The sequence below is a fragment of the Thermobia domestica genome, chromosome 14 (assembly GCF_964235325.1).
Source record: "Thermobia domestica chromosome 14, izTheDome1.hap1.1, whole genome shotgun sequence".
NCBI lineage: Eukaryota > Metazoa > Arthropoda > Insecta > Zygentoma > Lepismatidae > Thermobia > Thermobia domestica.
In genome coordinates this window covers 71,341,490-71,361,858 of record NC_137467.1, presented here as the reverse complement: position 1 = coordinate 71,361,858, position 20,369 = coordinate 71,341,490, and the positions used below count along the sequence as shown (strand labels likewise).

The window sequence follows — 20,369 nt, the reverse complement described above, 5'->3', positions numbered from 1 at the left end:
CGTCCTTTTCAGCAGCGAGGCTATGTGAGACGTGGACCTACTGATTAACGTGGAATCCGAACCACATGAGCTCCCGCCAGGAATCAGTATTTGAAGAACAGCTATGTCTCACATTGTATCCCTTTGTTACAATTATAAGTTATATATCTAGTAATTCGGTTTTTAGTGGAGTACCGTCATTTTAAGTTCTGCTTTGGCAAGAGAGGACTTTCCAATATAGGCCTAAGTAGATTATCACTTTTTCAGACTTCCATACCATGCTATGCATAAGTGTTGGAGGTCTTATGTTGTAGAATGGCTTAGTCCGTCCTTCCGTCTGTCTGTCTGTCTGTCAACGACAGGGTGAGAGCAAAAAAAACGGTAAGTTATATTGAGAAGTGGTGCTTTTCTGCAAACGATTCTCCGTTCCAATAATAGGTCCCATCTGCTCTAGTAACCCTCCATTCAAACGGAAAGTGATTGGATCGCCATTTCCGGTTTGAATGTTTTTCGCCGTAGAATGAAAGCGGTAACACATAGAGAGAAGTGTTTTTTTTTTTTTTTTTAATAAGATGCAGTGTTTCAAGACAACATATCATGAGCAGTTGCAACACACTACCAAAACCGAAAGTGGTTAAAATTTACTATTACTTCCAGTTTCAATGCTGATTTGTATAGACTAAAATCTATAGACTGATTTGTATAGTAGAAAATATCGAGAAGTGTATTTTTTCCATCGATTCAATATCCCAGGAGTAGGCTTTATCTTGTCCGTTGACCCTATATTAAAACCGCAAGCGGTAGAAATAAAACATTTCCGGTTTTAACGTTTATCACCATAGAACAAAAACTGTAACAGTGAGAAGTGGCTTTTTGCAATCGATTCAGCGTCTAGAGAGAATATGTAATTACCACGATCAGTACTATACCAAAACCGGAAATGATTGAAATTTACTAGTACCTTCGGTTTTAATATTAATTTTCAAGAGAAAAAACGAAAAAACAAAGACTTAGAGAAGCGGTTTTTCGTAATCAATGCGGCGTCCGGAAAGAGCATATCGCCAAAAAAAAAAAAAAAGCAAAACAGAAACTGGTTTATTTTTAGTAGTACTTCCGGTTTCAGTACTTATTTTCATATAAAAAAAAACAGTAAGAGACAGCTAGTAATAGCTTTTAGGTGTGTATTCATCATCTAAGGAGCAGGTTTTATCTTTGATCTTATGCTTCTGTTGCAGCCAGTAGTTATAAGATGTACTATTTCAAGTTTGAGTGTTGAATTCCCATACTTTAGAAGTCTACTGCAGTTTCGCACTGTGTAACGAAACCCATTTCTTTTATTTTCCTATTTTGAGTTCAGCTTTCATACTGCAACCACTAAGGTTGTGGGGGGCGCGGTGGCTCAGTGGTAGAGTGTTCACCTCCAGTGCTTGGGGTCCCTGGTTCGATCCCAGCTCGCGCCGTGTGGACTTTGTGTTGGACAAACACCGTGATCTTAGGTTTTCTCGGAGTTCTCCCGTTTCCTCCCACTTTCTTATATCTCTCATCATCACCGTCTCCTTTAGCCTAACCTTTATAACCGTGGGACGTAAAACTTAAAGATTTCATTTCATTTTTCACTAAGGTTGTGATTACATCTAGTATTTCCCACCACACGAGAAATAAAGTTTTATCGTGTCGAACCTATGTTGATTCTCAAATAATTCTTCCTAATTTTGTTTCAGTTATCGAAAGCTTTCTTGAACTCATTTCGAAAGTTCCTTTGTTTTGTTAATTTATATAGAAAATTCGTCGTGATATTTTCTTTTCTTTTCTTTTTTTTTTCGTAATTTCATGTAGAGGTTGTTAGAATCCTTCCGCGTAACAAGAGTTCTATGAAGCGTGGAGTATACAGTATTTTGTAATTGTTTATTTATCTTTAAACGTTGATAAATGCTATTCATTTTGTTCACAGAATTACTTTATCACTTCATAGTTTTTAAACTATGAATAACGTAACACTAAAGCAGTGTTTGATCGCTTTCATTTCAGTTTAGTGTCCCGTTCAGCAGCGAGGCTATGTGAGACGTCGACCTACAGTTTAACGTGAAATCCGAGCCACTTTAGTTCCTTTCTGACCTTAAGAAGTACTATTACGTGTGACATTATCTGATTTACAAGCAGTATTGTGTCACCGTGTTTAGGAAAAGACAAACAACGAAGTAGGCAGTTAACAGTGCATTTTGCTACATATGCAGTATGTATGTACTTTATTTCTTCCATCCAAGTAAAATGCGTATCAATTATATCACGAAGGACATGCTAGAACAAGAGCTGTCCATATGGCGGCCCGCCAAACCATTTTCTCCGTCCCACAAAGTTCTCACGATTTACGATTTTTATTACTGATAATATTTTCATTTATATTTATTTATTCTTTTAATGTTTTCACTCTCTTTCGAAATAAGGCATCCATTTAGCGCTCCTGTACAAGAAAAAGGCGCGGGCATCCACAGCAACTCTAGAGTCGGTGGACATTACAGGCAAGGCATCGTTGTGGAGAGGCACGATTATTTCAATAAACTAAACCAAACCAATACATCTGATCTTGCTTTGTAAAGCAGACCTTTTCTTCACCAAACTCTGCCTAGAAGATAAATAATTTAGCACACTTTCCAAGTTTCAGTCGTATGACGTTAGATTTTGAAATGGAAGCATTTGATTTTTTCTGAGTTCTGTAGAAACATCGAGAGTATTCAGGGCCGGATTTAGCATTTTGGCGCCCCTAGGCCCAATAATTTTTTCCGCCCCCTAGTCTGGTTAAAGTTACTTTCCTAAAAACCTTTATTAAAAAATTATATCAGATCTATATGTTAATTGCTTAAACACCACTCCACGATGCAATTTTATCATTGCAAGTTTTTTGAGGAATTTACTTGGTTCTGGGCTTAACAAAATACCGTTAATGTATTAACAAAAGATTGGTGAACTTTACCAACAATTATTTGTTCCAATGAACTTCAAAATCAGAATGCTTTACTAGCCTGATTTTTTAAATCAATTCAAAAAATATGTTAAGTTATGGCTATTTATTTTTTATTTCTAGATATTTTTTTAATTTTTTTTCTTTCGGCCGTGCGCCCCCTGGGAGCTTGCGCCCATAGGCCCGGGCCTACCGGGCCTATTGGGAAATCCGGCCCTGAGAGTATTATGAATGAATTTACTGCAAGATTCTCAGATTTTGACAAACTAAAAAAAAAAAAAAAAAAAAAAAAACGGCATTGTATTATTTACAAATCTATTGCCACCCAAACTAGCAGCTCGAACTTTATGACTTTCAAGCTGATCCTATCTTTCAGTGAAGGACAGAGAAAGAAGTAGATTTTTCAGGCTACTTTCTAACGAATGTTTTCCTAACTTTTGTGAGTTTTATCGGAAAATACTTTCAATATTTGGCAGTACTCATTTGTGTGAAAATGCATTTTTCACCATGAAAATTGCGAAGAATCGCTTCAAAAACTACCTTGGAGATTCTCCTCTTTTATAACTTCTGCGGCTCGCAACAACAGAAATACTTGTACACTCATGTCTAAAATTATTGTCGCATGTCTATAAATATGTTGTTGCAGGAATATAATTTGATAACGAATTCGCACGGTATTCCTTATAATGTTAGTGAAAATGAAATGAAATCTTTGAGTTTTACGTCCCACGGTTATGCCGGTTAGGCTAAAAGAGACGGTGATGATGAGAGATGAGTGAAATGGTGGAATGAAGAAAGTGGGAGGAAACGGGAGAACTCCGAGAAAACCCACGAGCACGGTGTTTGTCCACCAGGAGGTTCACTTGGCGAGGGCTGGGATCGAACCCGGGACCCCAAGCACCAAATGTGAACGCTCTACCACTGAGCCACAGCGCCCCCACTTATAATGTTAGTATGTGTATAACAGACAAAGAGATGTATGTGACAAATTTCAAGTCAAAAGAGCAGTAAATAAGAACAATAAAACGAAAATAAAACTTTCTTGTCCATCTAGCAATATTTTGTTTTACTCATTCTAATTTTCGTATTTATAATTCTTTTCCTACGGCATTTTCCACAAATATACATTTCCCGATTATACACATACTATCAGTATTAACGGTACCCTGCAAAATCATTATCAAATTATATTCTTACAAGAAGACAATTATATATATGCGACAATCATTTTGGACATGAGTGTACATATTCCAGCCCTTGTAGATATTCCTAATCACCCTCATTTGAGGTAATATAAATGTAATATGTACGTAATATTTCAAATACATTTTTATATTTTTCTTTTGTAATAATAATAATAATAATAATAATAATAATAATAATAATAATAATAATAATAATAATAATAATAATAATTGTTATTATTATTATTATTATTATTAACAGCAACAGCTGTGACCCTCCACCTTACTAGCAAAGATGGTTATGGCCTTCAGGCTCATTATAATTGGACACCACTGTGCTAGAAGGTATGGTGGCACGTAAGAGAGAGAGAAAGAAGGGGCGAAGGAAAGTATAATTGATGGATAATATTAAAACAGAGAAATCGTACGTGAAGACGAACAGGTTAGCGGAAGACCATGGAAGCTTCTAAGTGGCGACAAGTGACCTGTCAAGAATAACAGAATACCAATGATTATTATTATCATTATTACTGACAACGAATGACATAGCCTATATATATTTTAGCGCCATAAAAGACGTTTCCTGCCTCTATTTTCTCAACAAATTACTTCCAGAAATTTACCCTCAAGCATGTTCAGCTCGATCTGGTCTATCAATCATATTTATATCTTACGTTTGGACAAGATTTTTTAGTTAAACAAAAATTAAAGTGTAAAGTTAATAATACTTTAAAGGTATATTTCTTGTGCTATATGGTTGTAAAACATGATCGCTTACTTTGTGGGAAGAACGCAGTCTGAAAGTGTTTGAAACTAAAATCCCACAGACGAATATTCGGACTAAGGATGTGCAAAACCGGTTTTTATAAAGACCGGAAACCGGTTTCTAAAAAACCGAAACACGAAAAACCGATATTTCGTTTTTCTCCAAAACCGGTCCGGTTTTCCACCGAAACCGGATTCGGTTTTCTTCAAAAACCGATTCGGTTTTTCACCGAAACCGGTTTCAATTTTCTTCTAAAACCGGTTCGTTTTTTTACCGAAATCGGTTACGGTTTTCTCCAAATCCGGTTTCGGTGAAAACCTTTAGAAAACATATAAAACTATTGCTGTGGAAACGGATTCGGTTTCCAGAGAACAACGAAACACTATTCTAGTCAGAAATAGAACAAATTTTGGAAAAAAAACGGAACCGGTTTTGAAGAAAACCTAAACCGGATCCAGTAAAAAGCCGAACCGGTTTTAGAGAAAACCGAAAATTTTCAAAAACCGGTCTCAGTTTTTCTAAAAATCGAAAAACCGGTTTTTGTGCCCACCAATTCGGACCCAAGAGGAATGGAAATAGGGAGTGGCGGTAACTTCATAACGAGGAATTGCATGATTTATAACGTTTACCAAACATTGTTATGGTCATCAAATCTAGGAGGCTCAGGTGGGAAGCTCATGTAGCCAGAATAGAAGAAAATAGAAACGCTTCCAAAGTTTTAACTCGAAATCCAATTGGAAAACGACCATTGGGAAGACCTAAGTGCAGATGGGAAGACAATATTAAGATGGATCTAGCAGAAATAGGAATACAAAGTAGAAACTGGATCCAGTTGGCTAAGGACAGAAGTCAGTGGAGAGCTTTTGTAAGCGCGGCATTGAAAAATGAAATGAAAATGAAATGAAAATGAAATCTTTAAATTTTACGTCAACGGTTAGGCCAATCAGGCTACAGGAAACGATGATGATAAGAAATGAAAGAAATGGTGGAATAAAGAAAGTGAGAGGAAACGAGAATTGCGAGAATCGCGAGAAAACCCACGCACATGCTGGTTGTCCACCACAAAGTTCACTTGGCGCGAGTTGGAATCTAACCCAGGGCCTCATGCACCAGAGGTGAACGCTCTACCACTGAGCCATTGCGGCCCTTTCGTAATTGGACTATATTTGTACACTTCGTTGATGAAACTATACTCGTTTTAAAGAAAAAATGATTATGTAGCCTAAAAATTTAATTTTTGCATCATCTTATAAAAGCAAGGTAGTTCTATAGTTTTTCATCTGATAATATAGGTGATCGTATTTAACAATTACTTCTTGTCTTTTCGGGTGCAGACTAACACTGATCCAACGGTCAACAGACATAGAGCCTAATGTCCTGTTAGTTTTGGAACCCCTCAAACTTTCGACCCCTCCCAATAAAAATTTCTGATTGCGCAAATGCTTTACCACTATACCACCTAAAACAACTGCGTTCTAAAAGTTTAATATTTTGTTAACTTTTACAGGCACTGTGTGCAAGAGCGCCCATGTTGTGATTTCCAAGGGGGGCAAATATAAGCAAGGTTTCAAATTTTCCTATAACTAATGTAAAAATTCTATTGGGCTTTCGATATTCCCAAGTACGATTTTCTCTTAGGGGCGGGGGGGAGCGCCCCACCTTGCTCCCCCTGATGAGTGCCCTTGACTGTGTGTTCTGCTGTTAAGATTGTGTGCGCCATTGTTAGACAATGACGAAGATAGATACATTGTCTCCCGTGACTGCCCCCCTTTCAGTCAAGTTGTATTTTAATGTAGGTCAAGTAATGTAAAAAATACTATAGAACTATTTTCAGTATACAAACAAACAGTTATATCCCTCCGCTTTGATCCCAAGAAATTAGAGCTAGCGTCGTCACTGCTGTTAGTAGTATGTGTGTCAATGCTGGTAGAAATCAAACTACAATAGGAGATAACAATATATACTGAATAGTGTTTTTTCATACACAAAATATAAATAAATAACCCATTAAAGCAGAGTAATAACTATGAGCTGCATTAGATTGGCAAAGAAAATCAGGGTTAAAAAGTTACCATGGCCCCGTTTCAGGTTTTGGGGGGTTTAAAATGTAGATATCGATTAATTGTGTTCAATGGCACCACTTTCCATTTCTGGAATCGACCTCTTTAAGGTCAAATTAAGGGTCAAAAATAAAAGGTGGGTCAATTTGGGCAATGTGGACTAGTGACCGACTGGGATGAAATGGGTGTCATTCGATTCGTATTCACACGTATATGAATAATTGTTATGACATTTTCCCGAAAATTCTACTTTCAATCCGAAAATTAACAATCTGGAATTTTGGATCTTGGCGCTTAGGATTAAAATTGAACTTTCCCGAAAATGGCATATCAATTATTCAGGTACATGTGGAAACGAATAGAATGATACCCATTTCGTCACTGGTCTGCATTACCCAAACTGTCTCACATTTTATTTTTGAACTTTAATTTGACCTTGAAGCGGTCGATTCCAGTAATCAAAAGTAGTGCCATTGGACACAGCTAATCGAAATCTACATTTTAAACCCAAAAAGTTGAAAAACTCGGGGCCATGGTAACTTCTTTTAACCGGGAATCAGGTTAGCATTACTCTTCAGTGCTATGAAACTTTTTTTTTAAAGATTTTCTCGCTTGATTGATTTTGGATTTAGTGTCCCTTTCAGAAGGGAGGCTTCATGAGACACAAACCTACAGCTTATCACGGGACCCGAACCACATAAACTCCTGCCGTGAATCAAAAGCGGATCTCTCACGTCCAAGGCGCGTACGCTAAGAGAGCTCTGGTTTTATGTTGATTTCCTCGAAAATTAAATATGAGAATTCCTAGACACACATATACTACTGAGGAGTCTCGGTGACTCAGTGGTAGAGCGTTGGCCTCTGACATATGGGGTACTTGGTTCGATCCCAACTCGCACCAAGTGAGCTTTGTAGTGGACAAACACCGTGTGCATGGGTTTTCTCGGGGTTCTCAAGTATGTCGTTTTATTCAGATTGATGCGATTTATCGATTCAAATATCATATACTAGCCTATGTATTGTTATCTTTGAATATCATAGTTAAACAAAACAAAGAATTAATCATAGTTTTGAGCTATATCTCATTAGAAATACTTTGTGTTAGAATTAGGAACTAAATTTCTGGAATTTAGGCATTTATGACCATGTTAGCCCGTCAAGTATATGAGGGATGACGTTCCTCGGCGATATTATTCGAGAAAAGAAAAGGAAGAAAGGGTTGGAGAAGGAAGAAAGCGGCCTGGGACCTGTATATTAGGTACCATCTCGGCATTTCACTAGTGCGAATCAAGAAAACTTCAGTCAGGATGGCTGGTCTGAGAAAGTTTCCATACTTTTTCGACTGAGTATCCCCACCTGATACTATGTATTATTGCCTTACTATAGACTCATAATGAAAAGTTTCATTAGTGTGTATTTCAGGATCACTTTAATCTTAATACAGTATGTGGTGAGTTATCATACAGCTTCTGTTTTTAGGTTTTAAAAACTCTCATTTCTCTCCATGTACTTCTAAAACTACGCACAAGATTGCATATAGACCCATATTTTCCCCTTCTCAATGCGATCTGTCGATTTGAAATGAAATCTTCTAGTTTTACGTCTCACGATTATGCCGGCTACGTTAAAGGAGACGGCGATGCTGAGAAATGAATGAAATGGTGGAATGAAGAAAGTGGAAGAAAACGGGAGAACCCCGAGAAAACCTACGAACACGGTGTTTGCCCACCACAAAGTTTACTTGACGTGAGCGGGAATCGAAGCATTGACTCCACGCACGAGAGGTGAACGCTCTACCATTGAGCCATCACCGCCCCTCTATCAATTTATGTAGATTTGTTTTTGGATATTTTTTTCCTCGTTGAATGCTAATAATATTCGTAAATTGTTTTAATATTAATAGTTGTATTATACACGAATATATTATTAGCCCCAATATTCATTTCAAAATTTACCGTAACGTCTTACGTTTGACAGTTTTAATCATATTCCTGTAAAATTGAATAAAATATTTTAAAAAAACATAAAAAAAGAAAATTTGTAATTATTATCATTATAAAGAGGTAGACAAGTATTTAACTTACCAAAGAAATTACGGCAGGATGTTATGAAGCCGTTCTCTCTCTATTTGCTTGGTGTGCTGGCGATGACATGACGCAAACGCAATTACACGAAAAGAATTGTACTTGGGTCCCAGTTTTAACGTAATTTGACGACTTCTCGGAAACACACCGTGGTCACAGCTGTTGTCCGTTGACGAGTTTTGTTTGTGTTCCGTTGTTGAATGGAATCGGTTGCTTTGCTTGTGTGATTTCTCTTTTGCGGGAGGCATTTGGACGCATGCGTTTGCCACGAAGGTGCGCTTTACGTACGTTGCATTACATCTCTCTTTGTCGCTTCGTATACAGACCAACTTTATAACTTTGTTCATGCGTTGATTACACAAAGAAAGGGGAACAAAACTGAGAATTTTTTTTCTTTCATTTCCCCGAGCTTCAGGACTTCTTAACCAGAAAGTTTCTCCTCAAAGGAACAGCTACTTCCGTTCTAAGTTTCATATTCTAGTTGCTAGAGAACACGAGGAAAGAATTGCGCTGACAATCTCTTCAGAGCTTCTGTAAGATTCTCGTTTCATATATTAATTAAAACTTCATTTTGAATTGACTCTTCTAGCGCTTGTATCATCTTCGAAAAGAAAAATGTGAATTATCCAAACTTAATCTACGAGGGTCAGTCAAAAAGTTAGGTGCATTGCTTAAGAAAAGAAAACAGGGTAGAAATTTAATAATAACTTTATTTGTATCGTAAAGTTCCATTCACAATTACTTTCCAACGTAATTATTTCCGTTATTTAAGCTTTTGTCGAGGAGTGGTACAAGTTTTTTTCTATGAATTCTGGAAAGAAATCCCGTCCAGTGCCTGGAAACCATTCTTGAGCTGCAGTTTCACCTTGTCATCCGAGTAGTATCGTTGCTTTGAAAGTTCCTCTTTCATGGGACCAAATACAGGGAGGTCACACGCTGAATGTTCTGGACTATAACGAGGGTGATCACACACTTCCTGCAGTCGATGGTCGCGCTCAGCATCGCCAATATCTGTACGTCAGTTCTCATACATATTGCACCACTTCGCGATAGCTTGACGTGAGATTGCATTTTCCGCCATACACTTCAAGCAAATGCAGACAGATTTCAGTGTATTTACACCGTTTGCCCACAAAAAACGAATCACTGCACACATTTCCAATTTGGACGCCACTTGCAGCTGCCGAAACATGTTTACGACTGTATCAGAACACCTCCACTTTCCTCGTGAAAGCCAGGACGTCATACGATACAGCTACATGTCTGCAGTGATGCCACACAGTTTCATCAAAATAGCTTCTGACCGAAAATATTTACGAAGGAGTGCAACTAACTTTCTGACTGACCCACGTACCGGTATTATTTCTATAAATGTTAAATAGTTTGATTTTTTAAAAATTTAACAAGTCTTTCCCAGTGTGAAACTATGATAGATTTCTAAACTGCAAAACTAAAAACGGAAGTAGTCAATTTATAACTTTTGATTGCAATATTGCAGTGTTTCGCAACCGATGTGCCCCAGCAAGGTAAAAGGAGTGACACAAAATTTTATCGAAAGTATTCCTAATTTCATAATGTCCCCCAATTTTGCAGAACCTGATCAAATGAAATATTACGAACGTCTAAAATGTGGGAATAGTTCTCATCATTGACAACTGAGGACGTGTATTCAGTTATGCCATCTGGAACATTTTGAAGAACTTAGATGAAATATAAAATAGTGTGTGATTTTTCTGGTATGCTAGGACCGAAAATGCAGCTCCCTATTTTACCACGTATACATTTCCTAGATTCTAGAGCATATTACGTAATTTATATGTACAGTAAATATAGAGGGGAAATGGAGAAGATTGTAGTTTGTAACACATAATTAAATATTGTCAGTTCGATTAAAATTAACATAATAATCACCAAATCTTATCACGATCGTCATTTCAATAAATTAAACTATTTTTGTTACTTTTAACTTTGTATTTCCTTAATATTTATCATTCATTTTTCAGAAAAAAAATACACCGACCACTTATGGCTTCCTCACTTATTATATCTTTAGCGTTGCCAATGTGTGTGTAATTGCACAAAATGTGTGCAATTTTGGCCTGTTTGTGCATTTTGTGTGTAATGCCAATGTGTGTGCATTTTGTGTGTAATTTGGCACAATTAAAAATTTTGATCATTGATGATTTTTACGAAGTTCCTTTCATTCAAATATTCAATATTTCCACCATTTTTTTTTTCTGAAAATCGCCTTCTAATAACTACGAGCTCCAACTCCTGATTCCAGGCAAGCGCAATAAAACCACAGAGAAAATAACAAGTTATTTGTTATTATTGCTAATCTCTTGTTATTTTCTCTACAGTATGATAAAACCTATCTAGCTTCCTTGGTACCTCACTTCTTGTTTTTCAGAGGCGAGTGTCATGACATCCCTAAGCAAAGATGCTTTGTTCAAGCAAGCAATGTGAATGAGTGTTGGCCAAAACCTGAGGCGGAGGTGATAAGAAGTCTTGTCTTCTCACCACTTGTGAAGAAAATGCCATTCTGCAAAGCGATGAACGACAGAGTGGCCGATGTCCAATTAAAAACATTAAGTACGTTGAAAGCAATGGCGCAGACTTTCCAAGATTTATGTGGGTGTATATCAATGGCAGGTCATATTAGCCTGTATGTTTTCAGAGAAGTCTCGATGTTTGATTTACTTTTAGTTAAATATTTTATGAACATTGTCATAAAGGCCTGTGCTGTGAGAAAGTAAAATATATCGGTACTATAAGGATAAATTGTGGCTGCCCTGCTCAGTCGGTAACACGACTGATTTAAACGCAAGAGAAACTGGTTCAAACCCGGGTTCAAGTTAAAAATCTTGTGGGTGCGCCGCACCCACAAGATTATTTATGTGGGTGCTGGAAATCTGGACACCCACGTAGTCGGCGCGCACGGTTGAAAGTAAAATGAAAGTGACAATGGGGGGGAGGTGACGGTTTTACAATAATAATAATAATAATAATAATAGTAGTAAATCAAACGCTTAATCTCTAAACAATGGCTGGTCAATGCACACTCATGTCCAAAATGATTGTCACATATCTATAACGGTCGTGTTGTGCGAATATAATTGGATAATAAACTCGCAAGGTACTTCTGTTACTATGTGTATAATCGGGAAATGTATATTTGTGCTAAATTTCATAGAAAAAAATTATAAATACGAAAATTAGAATGAGTACATCAAAATGTTGCTAAATGGACAAGAGAAGTTTTTATATTGTTCTTATTTACAGATCTTTTGACATGAAATTTACCACATACATGTCTCTGCCGATTATACACATAGTAAGAGTGTTAAATATACCCTGCGACATCATTATCCAAATATATTCTGAGCTCCCTCGTGGTTAAGCGGTTAGCGTACGCGTCTTTGGCGTGGGAGACCCGGGTTCGATTCCCGGCGGGAGCTCATGTGGTTCGGATTCCACGTTAATCAGTAGGTCCACGTCTCATATAGCCTCGTTGCTGAAAGGGACGCTAAACTGAAATCAACTCAACTCAACTCAAATATATTCGCACAACAAGCCTATTATAGATATGCGACAATCATTTTGTACATTAGTGTACGTATAGGTATGTACGTCATTAGACATAATATACATATACAGTAGATAGGTAGTTATGTATTGTGTAATGTTGTGTGCACTGTCTTCCAGTTTGTGTGTAAAATTGTGCAATTTGGACGGAAGGTGTGTGTAATTTTGCTTGCCGTGTCTGGCAACACTGGAGCATAAATAAAACAAGTTTAAACAAGTCTCGCCACAAGGTTTGGTATCGTAAGGTACCAGACTATTGTCATTGTTGCCTCATAACTAAAAATTCATAAACATTTATTTAATAGTTTTATCAGAAATAAGTTAGAATATGCTAGAATAATATGGTTTCCTTATGCTAGAAAGAATATAGATAAAATTGAACGTCTAATGTGCCATTACAGTCAATGTAATGAAATTTTTGTTTGGAGGAACCCATACTTTCCGAAAGTATCGTATACTGTAAATTTTTCAATACATAATTTTCGACCTATGTATTAAATTCATTTGTTCCTTACTCAAACCAAAATTAATGTGGGAGCTTGGGAATAATCCAGCAAGATATATAATTTCTTTATTTGTATATTATTTAATTGTAAACTCTGTATATGGGCATTTCAAATGGATGGTTATTGAAATTATACATCTTAATGCGATACAAAAATAAAGGTCAGCAATTGGACAGAAATTTCCGATATTGTCCACCAATCTGATATTTGTCAGAATAATTTAGACCCCCTTCGTCCCTCTGAGATGCCGATATTCTCCCAAATCCGGTTTTATCCAGTTTCTACTATTTTCTATTTTCTGCCGCCAAAATTCTTTCTTCTGATTGGAACTATTTCTGACGCCTTAGTATTATGGCGGGTCTTCCTGTTATTCTACTTGGGAAGGGCTTCGAGTAACACCAGGCTAGTTTTGCTCCGAAAACATTTTGGATTTTTCAACGAGAAAACAGTAGAAATCAGGTAAAATTAGTTTCAAATAATGAATAAATAGTGAAGAAGCTCGCGAGAGTCTTAATTCAGTGGAATTTCAGCTAAAACAGTAAGAAAATCTGTTAAATATGAACTTCAGCTCAGCAGACGCCATGTTGGCAAACATTGATATTTATGGACAGGATCCATCGCACTTTGTGATCTCTGCGAACTAAGATTTGATGATTAGTGCTTCCCTTTGAAATTTCCTTCACCCTCTAAAAGTTCAGATTAGGGTTACGGTAGCTCGTGCATCTATATTTTTTTTTTTTTTGTATGTAGTATATATGATTTTTATTATTTAAATATTATTATTAACATGGTGGTGTTCATAGGCTTCTGTATTGTTAAGTTAAATTTCACAATGTCAGTGTAAGTTAGCACAGGGACTCTCACTTATTCCTGAGTTGATCACAGCTTCAAACGCATCATGGGCTAAATAAAAACAATCAAAAAAGGGTTCTCTTCCCTTCCGAAAAGAGGCCTTTTTCCGTTGATAGTTTCAATATGTCCCTCCTGGGACATTGGCAATAATTTTCAAACTGAAAACATGATTTAGCTAATAGAAGGGCCATTTGGCTCTGATTGTTCCGTTCCTTTTTCCAGTTTACAGAGCCGATTGTGGATATGATGAAATTTAGTGATTTGTTTGATTTACGTATAGTTGAGTTGTGTGACAACATGAATTAATATATGTAGTGATATGTATTAGTATTTGCTTTCTTGGTTTATGTGGGATGTAGCATGTGTGTGTGTAACTTAGTACGTAGATAGTAGGAGTAATGTGTGAATGAAAGTATGATTTATTTATTTACGGACAGTGTATTGTTGTGTAATTATTCATCTCTTTTCGTCAGCAAAGCCAATTCGTACTAATTCCGTACCGTCTTTACATAGCATACTGAATATAGTTAAGCGATAACAGAGTACAAATGTTGAGTAGTACAAAGGTTGTTTTCATACTACGAATGCCGTCTCGTGTCGAGCAAAGAACTACTCGCCGCTAGTGTTTTGTTATTCCGAGACTTAAGGATCTAGTCAACCCGAAAATTACCCTTCTGTTGTATTTATTGATTCATAAATATTAGTTCTGGTCCATATGAATAAATACGTAGACAAATTACATTATAATTTAGCTTCTCTGAAAAGCACAATACTTTATATAGTCATGGTAATCGAACTATTAATAAAATTAAACTTCGCTTTTGTCCCCAAACTGAAGTTTGTCTATATGCCATTATTCTGTTGTCAGGCTGCAGTTTCAAATTCTCTCTCTTTGTTGCTTTCTGTGAACGATCGCATTGTTGTCGCTTTGAAAATACAATTACATTTAGTTAAGAGGATAAGTAATGATATTGAACCCTCATTGTATATAAAAAATAATATGAAGCCGTGAAGTGAAATATACTGTAGTTTGTACTGAAAGAATTTAGCATCAGTTCATACAAATTCTCATTTATGTTTAGTGTTCTGTAGTGACTTGTTGATTTTAATATATACAGTATAATGAGACTGCTTTAAACAGTCTAGGGCAGAATGATGGAATAGGCTGTCTATAAAGAAGTTTATGTTATAAATGAGAATAAATATAAATGAATAAAGATAATGATAATATACATATATTGTGGTGAATGTGAATGAATATTAGAACACCAGTGCATATATGTGCCCAGTTGTGAATTTTGCCACAAGATATTGATTTTATATATATATATATATATATATATATATATATATATATATATATATATATATATATATATATATATATATATATTACTACACTGACCATTACATCAGAATTTTGTGTGAGGATAGTGTGTCATGTGAAAATGATGGATTGTATTTTCACTTCATGGCTCGACCTATAATAACAACCGTACATACTAACTGCTCATCTGGTCTCACGATGCGAAGGGTTGTCATGTAAGAAATGATTCCGGATAGTTTCAAGTAATCACATAACAGAATAGCTGTTTGCAGAATTGGCACAGTTTAACCTTTTGTCACTCGCGCGAAATTTAGTAACATAACTACTCGCGCGTTTGCTTTTTTCCAACATTGACATTTTGAGGTACAATAATATATTTAGTAACATTTATTGGAAGTAATGCATGCAATTGTTGAGTAAATTACTTAGAACATTTCGTGTTGTTGCTATAGTGCTGTCAAAACGTCTTGATCCATGGCAAAAATGCGAACTAAAACTCAAACCATCGACACATCCACGCGTTGAGCCAATAATGGTTCTGCTGTTGCTGAAAGAGAGAGCCTTGACTAAGTTTCGGTCCTAGCATCTTTTTCACAATGTTTTTAGACTTTGTCTTTGCCGGTGCTGCCAGTCACTTCTTCCATTTTGTTTTTCTGTCTTTCCCAATGAAAAAATCTTCACTATTTTCATTGTAACTGTAACTCACATCCATATCGTTTGCGTTAATATTGTCAAGCCACTCAGGCCCGTAGCCAGCCCAAAAATTTAGGGGGGAGGGGGCGGTAGAAGTTAGGGGGGGCGACCCAATCATATTATACTTCATCACCATATTATAGTTAATTTGCAAGCCTACCGTGAAATTTTATGGGGGCCAGCCAAGGTTTAGGGGGGGCCTCCCCCTCCCCCCCCCGTGGATACTGGTCTGAAGCCACTTCTGTATCTCCTTGTGCTCAAGAAGCGAGACATTGCTTAGAAAAAACAAAACTTCACTCATAAACAGTAATTATCACATTAACGATCGCGCGTTGGAAAATTTCAAACTCCATAAAAATATACGGTTGCTACTGTAATCACGGAACTACTCGCGCGTTTGAAAAAAGCAAACACAGACGAAACTATTTTCTCAACTTGTACTGGAAGCTACTACAATTAGAGCACGTCACCGAGCTTTTGGTAGAAAGAGGGGGAGGAACCACTTGAGGAATAGCAGTGAGGGTGGCTTCTCTAATGCGACCGTTCATAAAAATCATTAGTTTTTATTCACCTGTTTGCTTTTTTCCAACAGCGCGAGTGACAAAAGGTTAAATATATGCGTTCGTCTTACATTTGCGATACTACTCTGTAACTCTCATTTTTTGACGTCACCTGATTAAGCCAAGTTCATTACTGTTCGCAGAGGTGACGAAGTGGATAGTATCGAATAACTTAGTAAATTTATTACAGTAGAATCTCGTATTTCCGTACTAGAGTGTCGATGTTTCCTCTCTCCCACATGTCTTCATTTTCTTCAGTTCTAAACTACGTAGTAATCGAAATTAATCGACACCTCAAGATGCAGTGAATCTTGCGGACTTGGAGCGACTAGAAAGATTTGGCAGGCAACTTACTAGTACAAAATTTATTTTATTTATTTTTTTAAATTTTTTCAAATCCCTGTTAGATTTCTTTCTATTTATTGATTTTATTCTAGTTTTCCATACTTTACTCGTAACTCTTCTCAGTTTCTGAAGGGTCGGATTTTTTTTTTTTTTTAATTTAGAAATTCTAAATCAGAGACTACACCAACCTTCCGGCTGGACGGGCCGTAATCTGAGTGAATTGGTACCAGAAATGGTTAATAGTCAATCACTCCACAGGGCTTATTCCTTTGAGATGGTTGCCTAGAAGACACGAACTCGTACTTAGGCACTCAGAGACCCCGTTGGGCCACGCATTTAGTAGGCTATATGTTTTCGGCATATAAAAGTATATTCGGCTGTGGATTGTCATATGTCTAAATTCGACCACTTATCTTTGTAGCATTTAGTGTACAAGTGTATTTTCCTTTGGCGGGGTTATTAATTTGAAGGATTAAATAATTATTGAGTATACACGTGTATATATGTTCAGATATAAATACGAATTGAATATAAATATGATATTAAAGTGAAATGTATAATGTTTAAGTTAGTAGATAAATATGTGTAGAGGGTCTGGGGTACGTGCCCCAAGCGGTCGTTGGTTGCCATAGTTTTGAAATATCCGATGAATATAAATTGTGAATTTTAAAATACTGCCGCACGGTAGATATTCTCTTTAATCTTTGTAATGTTATTAAGTAACTTATGTAACTACTAATATCGTCTGTAATTATACTAACTGCATGAGGCATGAAACTTAGGCATGTCTTCGTAACCCTAATTTATCAGCAAATCTACCCTTAAGTTCATAAACCTAAAATCCTTCTGTACCATTACATTTCAATTTTATCCATTATATACGAATCCGCAAACCTGAACAGTGTTCCACCTCAGTAATTGTGCTCTTAATACAAAAATATATCCCTTTGGACCTAGAAAATTCTCGTTTTTACAATACGTTGTACGAATAAAACTATAAATGTGTGTACCTTGTGATACAAGGAGATAGTGATTTAAAGCCAGTCAATGAACGAGATAATAACTGAAATAACCCGATAAGTGACGTAGTCACCATGATATTAGTGACAAAGTTTTGTTGTCTTAATCTTGGAAATAAAAAAAAATGTATGGATAAATATGTTTACATACTGAATATGTGTTGTTTACAATTTACAAATATGATCTCATGCGTGTACATTTAAATAAAGTGAAGTTAAGTACATGGACACCAAAAGGGCGCTTTGCTAATACGTGTGACATGAATCGTCGGACAGCACGAGAAAGGACTCGTTGAATTATTCTTCCTTTTGAAATTTCTTATGAGATACAGACTCAATTTCTAACAATCAATTTTAAGTTTTTTTTTCTTTCGTATGAAATAGTATAAAAGGTAACTAGATTTTTTAAAAATGTACATTCTATTTTATCAAATATTTAAGTTCTTTTTATCTGTATACTAATATCAAATATATATGTATATTTACATTGATGTAGTGCGATATTGTATGTGGGATGATACATTTATGGGTATACTTATTTGCATCTTCATAACATTTTGTGTTTAATTTCTCAATAGAAGTAATAAATGTTTACCAACTGTAGTTAGATGATGGTTTTTTTAAAATCTGCTTTACCTATACCAATACATTGTCCTGTATGTATGTGTGTGTGCGTGAATGAATGACAAATTTAGTTTAAGTGGTAGCATTTAATATTGATTTACTATGATAGTATTTATAATATGTGTGTAATAGGATGTCATCTGTATTGGTGCATGACCGAGGTCATGGAAGATAACTAACTCTAAATTACTGTAAATCTGCTCTGGGAGGAAAGCCAAAATAAGAGAATAAGCTCTAATAACGATAGTCTTGTCAAGAATTTCGAAAACTTCTATCTGTGGAAATTGTGTAAATCACTTTGGGTTGTTTTCCTCTTTCCTTGGCTAATTCAAATGTGTGTTCGAGCTCCACTATGGATATTCAGATACTGGATAAATATTGTTTGACATTCGGAAATAACAGTCAAACGATCAAATTAAAACTTCTCATCACCTGGGCTGGGTCAGGGCAACTTCCCCTTGTTCAGTTGCCTAGATCCAGGTCGGGGTAGTATGAGGGAACATGTGTCTCTTCGGGATCATTCCAGGATTGATCCTTTAGGTAATGACATTCGAGTATGAATCACCTTTTCAATAACTACTCAAGGTTTTTTACCATATTTTCATCATTATCCAGTAATCCTTCATCTCTTGTTTCTTCTTCCTTCCTTCTTTCCCTTTTCCTCTTTTCCTTCTTTTCTCCTACCTTCTTTTTCCTCCTCACTCTTTCTTTTCCTCTTTCTAATAAAACTGAAGAGGGATTGTGACTGGGAGTTGTTGCTATGCACACGGTCATTAAATTCTTTTGATGTTTTCTCTTCGGAAGTCCGATATTAATTGACCAATAACGAAATATATGTATAACCAACATAAAATTCGAAAATTCATTCATTTTAATTTATTGACTAACTTATCAAATTAGAAGTTCAAGTCAGTTAGCGACAACTAAGAGAAGGGCCACAACACTTCTCCATTCCCATGAGCGACATGCGTCTTCAAACGCGTGCAAAATAAGTTTATACTATTTCTTTATTATGAAAAATACATTAATTCTCGTACTGTGAAAGAATTTTTTTTATAAATCTTTATAGAAGGATTTGGTATCACTTCATTATACTGTATATCAGAAAAAATAGGTCAACATATCTTTCTCCATAAAATTGTTAATGGTATTATAGATAATTCTTTTGGGTTCACTTTGTTTTAATGTGAAAAAAGATGTATATGCGTATTAGGTTACCCTTTCATCATTGTATTTCATGCGGTAATTTTCACTAATTTTCACCTGTCACAAGGCTTAGTAAAAGACATAATGAATTGATACAATGTAACTCAAATATTGATTTTTCCTTGCCATTTAATATATATATATATATATATATATATATATATATATATATATATATATATATATATATATATATATATATATATATCAAAAATTGAAGAATTAGTTTAAATTAATACTTGCTGATGGCATTGCATATAAAGGTTTTCTTTTTATTATTATTATTATTATTTTTATTTATTTTTTTTTTTTGATACATAGCTCGGTAAATATATTTTAAAACTTTCTGGAATGCAAGTAAGAAGTTTAAGTTACAGTAGCAAGGGTGAAATAAAAATTTATTATATAGTAATTTTATTTGAAATTATAAATTGTAAAACCATAATGTACTGTAGAAAAAAATCTTGTATGACTATGTATATTGCAATATTCTTTTAATTGTTGTAGATAATACTGCAATGGATACTTATATATATTACTTCTTCTATTCTTTTCTGTTTTTTAAAATTGAAATTGTATTTGTAAATATACGTTTCGTACCCTTATTGTAATTGGGGACG

The 20,369-nt window shown here is 35.6% G+C and overlaps 1 protein-coding gene across 1 annotated transcript in view; it reads right to left on the bottom strand.

Annotated features, from left to right (window-relative positions):
* The window catches only part of LOC145669715 (ras-related and estrogen-regulated growth inhibitor), a 342,459-nt gene extending 333,107 nt beyond the window's left edge, over positions 1 to 9,352 (bottom strand). Inside the window, exon 1 of the mRNA XM_081738029.1 lies at positions 9,033 to 9,352. The gene's annotated coding sequence lies outside the window, so the exon portion shown is untranslated. The remainder of the gene's footprint in view (positions 1 to 9,032) is intronic.
* Positions 9,353 to 20,369: the final 11,017 nt, after the last annotated feature.